This window comes from Mirounga angustirostris, unplaced genomic scaffold (genome assembly GCF_029215605.1).
Source record: "Mirounga angustirostris isolate CCGP_5_RB_7025 unplaced genomic scaffold, mMirAng1.0.hap1 SCAF_7, whole genome shotgun sequence".
In the NCBI taxonomy this organism is placed as follows: domain Eukaryota; kingdom Metazoa; phylum Chordata; class Mammalia; order Carnivora; family Phocidae; genus Mirounga; species Mirounga angustirostris.
In genome coordinates, this window is record NW_026991715.1 from 116,666,048 (window position 1) to 116,676,248 (window position 10,201).

General features: G+C 35.2%; 1 pseudogene; it reads right to left on the minus strand.

Annotated features, from left to right (window-relative positions):
* Positions 1-503: 503 nt before the first annotated feature.
* On the minus strand, positions 504-6,521 carry LOC123835590 (small ribosomal subunit protein eS17-like; annotated as a pseudogene).
* Between the last annotated feature and the right edge of the window lie 3,680 nt (positions 6,522-10,201).

Here is a 10,201-nt window from a genome sequence, read left to right on the forward strand (position 1 = left end):
TTCTTCTCTAATGATCCATCAGTTTGTTGCAAAGCTTTTCTTTGTTTCTGCCACTAACCACCACTTAATTTTACCTTACATATGTCTCTCATTTAGCCTCTCAAAGGGGAATCAGATCATTTCTTTCAAACATCTTTAGTTAATAAGTCTATTCATAAATTTTATTTATATGTGTATGTGTATGTGAATATGAATATGCATACATATCTCTAGCTGCATGTATATATATGCATATTTATGTATATGCTGATACATATATGTGTATGTATACACGATATACACATATGTATATGCATATGCTTATATACAGTTGCATGTATATACACAAACATACCCACACATGCAATTGTATAAGAGCAAATATATTTTTCCAACTTACCTTTTTGGGCCCAGATCTTGAACTTCCTTTTTCTCTGCTTCTGCTCTTCTTTTTCTGTCCTTTTTGAACACTTGCTATTCATTAAACACAATGATTCTGTGTGGCATCTTTGCCAAAAGAAGGGTTACACCGGGTCAATATTTTGGAGAGAGTTCGATTTACTTCTCTGTCTACTTCCGTGTTGTTGTTGTCGCAGGTTTATTGGCAATATTACAGTATAGAAGAAAGATTTCAAAACTCCAAATGGTGTTTTGAAGTCCATTCCAACTATGGGCTGAGTGGGCTGAAGATTGGGCAGACTGCTAAAGTTCAAGAGCTTCAGCATTTCCTTAGTGTCAGAATCCACTCAAATGACCTCCTGATCCAGGGCTGAGACTCAGGAACATAATTCTCTCTTTCTCTCTCCTTCTTCTGCAACAAAATGGGGATAATTCTCCTGAGGCCACTCTGAACCCCCTTCATCAGTTGTGTGACATAGCCTGCTATTCTTGTTTTGGATATTCTTGCTGGGAATAATGGCGAGCCCTTGCACAGGTGCTTGTTCACGTCACATGGATGTTGTTACACAGGCACATGTAGTACATCTCTATGAAGACCTAGGTCATTTTCTTCACAGTTTTGGTGTGAATGCTGCCCAATTGATGGTTCCCTGGAAAAAGAGTTTGGTCTGCATTTGTGAATTCATTTTCTACTGCCTTATTTTTTGTAGGAGCTGAATTTTCCTGTAAGATGTGCCAGCAGGTGAAAGAATAGGTCTTTATCAAAAAACAGATTGAGCCTGCCCCGTGGGATTGCAAATATAGAAGTAATAGATCTGATGGATGCTGCTGCAGTTTTTAGAGTAGCAAGACTAGCTACACATTAGAAGCAAAAACATTATTGAGATTGAAAATTTAATGGAGTTCACTGGTAGAAATTGGAAGATAGTCTCAGCATTGAGTTCATTGTTCTCAGCATGGTAGAACTTTGATCCTGATTAGGAGCTTTATACCTTGACATATGAAGATAATTTTAACTTGACATTGTGTCACAGATGGTGAGTAATTCTTCAACACTATTATAAGGAGCCTGTACTGCTTTGTCTTTTTACTACTCAACTAAGATTAGGTCTTTGAAAATAAATTCACAGGCATTTATTTACAACTTTTGCTCACCTGTGTGTAGCATAATATAAACGCTGAACTTGAAGAGAAAAAGCAGAGATAGAAAGGATTGAATCATTTTGCATAAAGCTTGAGAACCATTGCTATAAGGAAAAACCATGGTGGTCCTATTTCTTTGTCAATCAAACATGAGAGCAATCAGTGGGGATTTATTTTCTTCAATCTTAAAAATACATTAAAAAGGAAATAGCCTCTTTTTTGGCTTCCAGATGCTGTCCTGTCTGCATGTGGGACATAGAATCTGGAAACCCCTTGGTACCATAGGGTTAGATTAAAGAGCCATGCTCAGGGTAACAGAGAGGGAAAGGGAAAGACCACTCTCTCAATGACCCAATTATATTGTCAAGTCACTGAATTAGTGAAACATGGAGCCTCCCTTCCTCCTAATTCCTTTTTATTTGAGACAATATATCTCATTGTTCAAACTATTTTAAACTGCCCATTCTCTTACTTGCAGCCAAATGCTTTGCAACTTATTTGCATAGATTAATACATTTGTTCTTTTCAAGAAGTCTGTGACATAAAGCAAATATTAATAGCTTCATTTTAAAAGATGAGTCTCTTGCAGTTCAGGAAAATCAAATGAGCTGCTTAGTTAGGAGCAAATCTATGATTAGAATTCTACTAATTAATCCTGGAGCTTAAGGGGTATTATTATACAGTGTCACATTGCCTTTCAAAAGGAACACATGCAGAATGACTGAATGCTAATGAGTACACTTTTACTGTATACAGTGCCTCTCTGAAGAAAGACATTTCAATGGGGGAGACCCATTCTGCTCTAACTAGGTAGCTAGAAGTAAAAAGTGATAATGGAACAATTGCCCAAGTAGGAAAAGCCAATTATTGTATATTAATTCTTTCAATTGCTAGTTCATTCATTTTTTTCATTCATTCATTCCCTCAACATACATGTATTGAGTACCTTTTATGTGTCATGAAATATACTAGCATCTGGTGCTATAAAAATAAATTATAGATAGCCTCACCTGAAAGAATATACTATAATACACTGAAATATATTATAAAGTATATAAATCTTAAAAAACATAAAAATGTGGAATGAAATATTTTGCACCCAATATCAAACCCAATGGATTTGATCCTGGATGGAATTTCTTCCTGACTCAGGGAGATTAGCAATGGGAAGAAGAGAAAAGGACCCAGTGGATAAATTTCAGAGGCAGTAACATGAGTGATTAATACATATTTGTCAGGGAAGAATGTTAACTTTATAGAAGATGGCAAAGGACATCATGACTTCAAAGGAAATAGCTAAGCAAACAAGCAGTTTGGCTTGCCACAACTTCAGAGGTGCTAGAAGTAGATAATGAGTCTCAGTAGATCAAAGTGCTGATCTATTCATTGCTCACATCACAGCAGACACTAAAAGCATTGGCAATGTGACATTAGTTTCCCATCATGACGTGGTTCCACACAGGTGACATGATGGGCCACATAATGGCCTCACACTCAGTAGATTGCACAGTAGTTAAAGAAGCCAAGAATAAGGCTCAACACCTATTGCAGCAGGCAGTAAGCAAGTCAACCAACCTCCATTGAGAAGCAAGGTCTCACATGGCAAGGTCTCACATTGTGGTTGCTTTGACTATTTTAATTGCCTGTGTAACTAGCTACCAGAGGATGGTGAAGTTTGCACTATGGCATACTCAGCAAAGATGTGTTGAGAGACTTGGGGCCAATAGTGAATTGTATCTCCTAGAAGTTTCCTTAGAATCAGATTTCCTAAAGGAAGTCTGATATTTACCTTTACCATTTACTGGCTCTACATATTTGGACAACTTATTCTGCCTCTTTGCCTCTCCATTTGTAAAGTGAGATTTTAATGGTGTCTTGTCCATGAGATTGTTTAAAATAGGGCCAGACATATAATAAATAATAAATGTTCATTTTTACTATCATTCAGTACAGTGACATTTTCAGGTTGCTGAAAGAAAGAACGGACATGATTAAAATAAAAAATGGCAGTTGTACTTTTGCCAGACATGCACTAAAGCATCTATATGGTTTGGGGATGCCTGGGTGGCTCAGTTGGTTAAGCATTGGACTCTTGGTCTCAGCACAGGTCTTGATCTCAGGGTTGTGAGTTCAAGCCCCGTGATGGACTCCATGTTGGGCATGGAGCCTACTTAAAAAGAAAAAAAAAAAAACAGCAAACACATACATGGTTTAGACAAATGAAATCAAAGGTTTAATGTTGAATGAGGAAGAGGAGGATGACAGATGTCCCCAAATGGTCACAAAGCCAAAAGAATCCATGTAGATGGGTCATTTGTTATTTCAACACACTTGTTTTTTGTTTTTTGTTTGTTTTTTTGTCAGTAGAGAATCAATGCCTATGCCCATCCATATATATGCTTTAGTGTACCTCTGGTCGTCTTTTTATTAATAATGACAATAATGTAATAGTACTAGGTTATAGTTATTGAGTGCTTACTCTATGCCTGGCATTATTTTTCAGCTTTAAGTACTATGCACAGACTAATTTATTTAATTCTCAAAACTACTGTATGAGCAAGTACTATTATTACCTCATTTTATAGATAAAGAAACTGAAGCAATGAGAGATTAACCAAATTATTCAAGGTCATAGAATTAGTGTCTGGATTATGACACAGAGGCTGAAATATAGAGTACAAACACACAACATTTAAGAAGGATAGAACCTGATAGCATGTCAAGCAAGGAGATTGTTTTCTGCAAAAATGTAATCCATTTTTTTATGTATATACCAGAGATATTTATGTATTAAAAACCCATGATCAGTAAACAAATCCTTAATGAATAAATCATTTTGATCAGCCTTTCCCAAATTTACTGCTAGAGTTCCAGTGACCCATCTGCTGACCTGGAACTTTGGTGTCAAAAGTTCTTGCTGATCTTTAACCATGCATATCTTATAGATTCCCAGACTAGTAAAGGGGCTTTATTTTCTGTCTTGATAGATTTATGGATTTATTTATTGTAAATTACTCACAAGAGAGAGACATTTCATTGTAAAATACTCCCTGGTATTGATTCAGTAAAATGAGGGTGTCATCATTAAACAAATCTTCCCAAATACCCATACTATTAAAACTAATTGACTGTGTCTCTTCTTTAAGGTTAGCTATGCGTTTCATGTGCTCACTAAGGAAGGTTTTGTCTGGTATTTCTACCCCATCTGCACAGCATTTCAGATGACACCTGAAGGCTTACTCAAGGTTTCATGAAGATTTCCCTACATTTTGATATAAGAAAAATAATCTAGGAATGCTAAAAACAATTAGGACTTTTAAAATTATTTTCACTGTAATATATTAATGTCTATTTATTTTTTAATGAAACTACAATAAATTTGATTTTTAAGAAAAAAAAACCCCACCATTTTATTTATAGTGTTTTATATGGGACATTTTAGAATTTTCTTTTTATTGTTGGTTTCCGTTATCTTGTATTAATTCTTTGATATGACTAATGGCTTAGAGGAGTGGTTGGTGTCCTCCTTGTTCTTGATTGCTTCTCCAGATGATTATTCCCCAATTCACCTATTTAAAATAAAGGAGTGCTTGGATGGCTCACTTGGTAGAACATCAGACTCTTGATCTCAGGGTCATGAGTTCGAGCCCCATGTTGGGCATGGAGGCTACTTACATAGAATAAAATGAAATAAAAATAAAACAAAATAAAGTAAAAATAACCTATTTGTTGGAGTTAGTGCTCTATAGCTGAATCATTGACTCCTTCTTCATAAAGTGTAAACTTTGGCACACTACTCATGGTTTTCTCTTTCATCCATGGACATGTCAATATCCACAGGACTGACTTTTCCAATTCCCTGACATCTATGTCTCTTGATTTGTTTAATATTACTTCATCTGCACTACCAAAATCATATGTTGAACACTGTCATCACCAGAAATAACTCTTCCACCCAAAATCATTGAAATAGAACATGAGATTCCCTGATAAAATTTTCCTATTATTCCAGCTTGAGAGCTCAAATATCCCTACTGGGACATTTTCGTGAGTTCTAGGAGACTCTTCTTTCTATCAGTCTGGTACCCTTCTCCTTTTATTTCTTTTCACATTCAGTTTGGGTTCTGTGGTCTATCATTTCAGTCACAATCTTGCTCCTTTCTTATATTATCAATGTGGCAAAATCCCCAACATGGGCGAACAAAAATATTTACCTACTTTCTATTATTTTGCAGCTGATTCTTGTTCAAGAAAGTATGCATTAGAATAAATTGGTACCACTGTCAATTTATGATTACCAATCTCATATGCTTCTTAATCAGCACAGAAATTCTATGTTTTTCCAGTTGATTCACTCTCCTGGTACTTACAACAAAAACTATTTAAAACCTTCTTCACTCTCTTCAAAACACTAAATCTGCCATTCCAGATGAAAATGGGCATGGAGAAAATAGAAAGCATGAGACAAAAATTCACTCAAATGTTCTTTAATTTTTGGACATTTGCACCTATTTTTCCCTTGGTCCCTTCTTTAAGAGAAGTTGTTCATCATCCCTCTATAGCCAATCTTTTCATCATTCTTCTGGATCCCAAACATCCTAAATTTCTCAAAGATTAGGAAGGATATTGGTTTGGAAACCACCCTGCCCTCATTCTGTATAAGGAGAAATTTGGAGGGCCAAGAAGGAAGGAGTTGTTTACACTAGTATGGTGGAGCCTATAATACTTTACCCAAGTGGAAAAAAAAATATTTGCAAATAATGGTCATGTAATTGTCCCAAAAAAGTCAAATCAAAATCACGCTCAAAGGAGGAATATATTCTACACAAATGAGATAGACTGTATTACCACTGCAGTAACATTCATAACATTCCTTTGTTAAGGTGAGCTTGATTTTTAGGTAAACACATAAAAAATTTAGTCATAGCTCTCTCCCTGATAGGAATGTAAGCCAGAATGGGAGCATTTGCTTTTACCCTCACTTTTTGCTTACAGGCCATAGCGCTTCCTATTTTGAATCAAAAGAAGTAAGTAAAAAGAAGCCTTTGAGATCATTTGGACTAAGTTGAAATACTTTACACTGTCAGGCACAAAAAGAGACCAAGGTTGAATATAAGAATGGTGGGGAAGGGAGGAACACAAAATTGGGGTAGCAAGGATGAATTTCCCAAGAGCAGATGATAGGACCAGATTTGGAAGCTTGAAAATGGAAAGTGGGAGGAAAAAAACGAAGATGGAACATACTCACAACAAAGGTCCAACTCTGTGAATTAAGAGACAATAGAAAACGTCAAAGGTACTTTCTCCACATTTTCTATGCTGTGTTATTCTTTTGAGACCACTTGCTGTTTCACTGAAGAACATGGTTTTCCATCTTATAGCCTGTGTTGTGTTAAGTCTGCAGAAGATTAGCCTAACCAGCAGAATTTAGGAGTGGAGCTGTAATTTCATCTTAACCATCTTGAGGGAAGTCTGATGGAGACAGAGACAAAGCTTTCGTGGTTTACCTGAGAATTGCTACACGATTTTGACTGATCATCACAGTAATAGTTTGACCCAAGTGCCATGAGCATCAGAAAAAATCCCTCAGAGATTGAAAACAGTAAGAATAAATTTCTTGCCTCTTCATAGCCTTACTGCCCCCAAACAGCACTATCAAAAGTTAACATGAAGCTCCTTGGAACAAGAAAGAAGGACCTGTCATACCTGGGAACTCTTAAACTATTTATTTCAATCTTATCTCTTTGTCTACTGGCAATGTTTCAATTCCGCTCTCCTACTTCCTAAGACAATAAGAGCAGCGACACACAATCAAGTCTTTCAGCCATCATTGAATTTCTCCTCTTTAATTACAAGTTTTAACAGAAGAACAAAGTGGTCATTCCACTCTCTTTTCATATTTCTCATTTATTTACCCCTCAACTCTCTCAAATTTGGCTTCCATCCCTGCTCATCATTCTCTTGAAATAGTTCTGTTCACCTTCCTATTAGTGTATCGAGTTTTTATTCTCCAATATACTCAATACTTGATCTTCTGATTGCATTCAAATGGTCTTTCCATTTTTCAAAACTCCCTTCCCTTGGCCTTGGCAATGGCACATTTGCCACTTTTTCTCATGCTCTTTGGTCATTTCTTCCAGTCTTCTTTCCACCTCAACCTTTTCTAGCTGGTTTTGAAATATTGACATTCCTCAAGGCTTGTTCCTGATTTTCACTCTTCTCTCATGTTCCATTGTCTCTTTACACTATCTCATCCATGCCTATGACTTCAATTACTGTCTCTGGGATAATGATTCTAAAATTTCTCTTTCTAGCTCTGAGTTCTCTGAATTCCATACCTGTCAAACTGGCTAGCGAACATCTTCACTTGGGTATCTCAAAGATACCGGCTCTACACCCTAGAATTGAACCCACGGCTTTCTTTCCAAACTTTGCCATCTTCCATTATTTCCTTGTAGGGTAGAGTGACATAATGATACTGAAATTTTATATTCAGAATTTGTGGTGATAGAAATTTGAGTCATCATTAAGGAAGAATTACTCAAAAGATAAATTTATAAATGGAAACAATTTCTAGAGTGGTCTTATTCCAGTAGGATGGCTTCTCAATTGTTGCAGGATATTCCAGGCAGTTGAATTAAAGAAATTTCATTTTGTTCATAATATCTTGATGCAATGTTAGTTTTTTTTAAATGACTTTACAACTTGTGTTGTCAGAAAAAAAAATATTTTTCTGAAGTCATGCAGTGATGTAAATATAGGACATCTTCATTTGGATGAAATTCTTATAGGAATTATAATTAAAAAATACAAGGGGATGCTTTAAAAATATGTATCATGCCATTTTATTTAAAAACAATTTTTAGTAAAATTGGAGGAAATGAGAAAAAATCATTTGGCATATTACATTTTGGATCTCCTGAGCAGGATCATATTAATAATAGAGTCACCACTATCAAGATTAAGGAAGATGTTCCATTAATTTTAATTAAGTAAACCTGCCTATGGATTGCCTTTTGAAAAAAATACTTAAGAATTTTATATCTCCCTTCAAATTACTGACACAGACAGAGGTGTGAGGTCATTTCTTAGACTTTTTCATTGCACCCAAAGTGAAAGGGATATGGAAGCATGATGAGAATCAGCCTCATTTGCCCATTTTGAGCTTAATAAGGCACTTTTACACAGATACTTAGGGCTCTCTTGTGACTGCACTAGTTCTAATTAATGCTTGCCACCTATCATCCCTGGGCTTAAGAACGAAACCAAGAGAATCCCCTAAGGGGGAGGAAAATGAATTTTTAAAAATATCTCTCAGAAAGATTTGATGTAAGTACTTTATAAAAACAATATGAAATGACTGAAAATATGTCTATATGGTTTTCATTAATATGCTCACATTCACGCTCTATTTGTTGAATAATTAACAGAAATAAATGAGCATTTCTTTCCATGTATGATGCAAACATTATGAGCAAGTCACATTTTAATTTCATACTTGATGTTTCAGCTTATGCTATGTTTTTAGTTAGTGCTGGCCTATTAAGCTGCTAATTTATCTACTGTTGTGAAGGCCTCTGGAAATGCTGCTCCATAAATAATAGAGCAGTGATCCATAACCACCTCCCCTGTAACAGCATCGGGTCCACTGCAGCTAATAGGAACGAACTGCCGGTTGCTAGGTGCCAAAATGCTGCTTGCCTATTTAGGAAGTGATATAGTTTTGTCTCCCTGCTAAGATGACAAAACTGTAATTAGAGATTAATCAAGAGCTACATTAGTGCCACAGTTTCCTGCAGTCTGACTTTTGTTGCCCACCAGCAGTTAAGTGCATCTGCCTGTATTTACCAGTTCTCTGGAGATTTAGAAATTTATTGTCATATTTACAGGAACAGCTGCCGTGCAAGTTGTCAAATCATAAAGAACTAACTCAAGAGAATGCATATAATTAACTACTCTGTCTTTAGTCTATTTATTTTTAAAATGAGGCTTCATTTAAAAAGATTAAATAGCATATTACATAACCAGCTATTTTTTTTTTGTTCTTGGATTTTGTTATTTTTCATTAAAACATTTCCACAGTAATTTGTACTGAATAAATAAAGATCAATTCAAATATTGGAAGGGAGACAAATACATGCTGGTAGCAAAGGAGGCTTGAATCTTGTGATTTTTCTGGGAGCTGGGGTGGTGATATATGTTAACATCATTTAAGATTTATACTGCTCTGTTTTTTTAAGAAAAATAATGCTGAGTTATTATGGAATTGATCTTTAAGTTTCATTTGCTATTCCTTTAGATTTTTTGCTATGTGTGCTTTGGGAAAATTATTCTGTCATTTCTATTTACATATGTTGCATTTTTATTTTTTCAAATGCTATAATATTTGGGCATGTTAATCACAAGCATTTTTCTTTGTTGAAAGCCTGATACTCAGGTGGATTCTTGGTTTAGTTGATTACCATAGCAAATACAGTGTCAAAATTAAGACTATTGAAATAATTTTAAACTTAAATGATAAGGTTATGAACAACAGTAAGTAATGAATGTCTTAGTATTTCTATGTTTATGTTTATATGCAATTATCTTAAAACTTGAAGTGGAATTAAATATAATATGTATTTTTTATTGTTTTAGCAGTTTTAGTAAACAGTTTTGAGTGAAATCATTGGAAAATTAT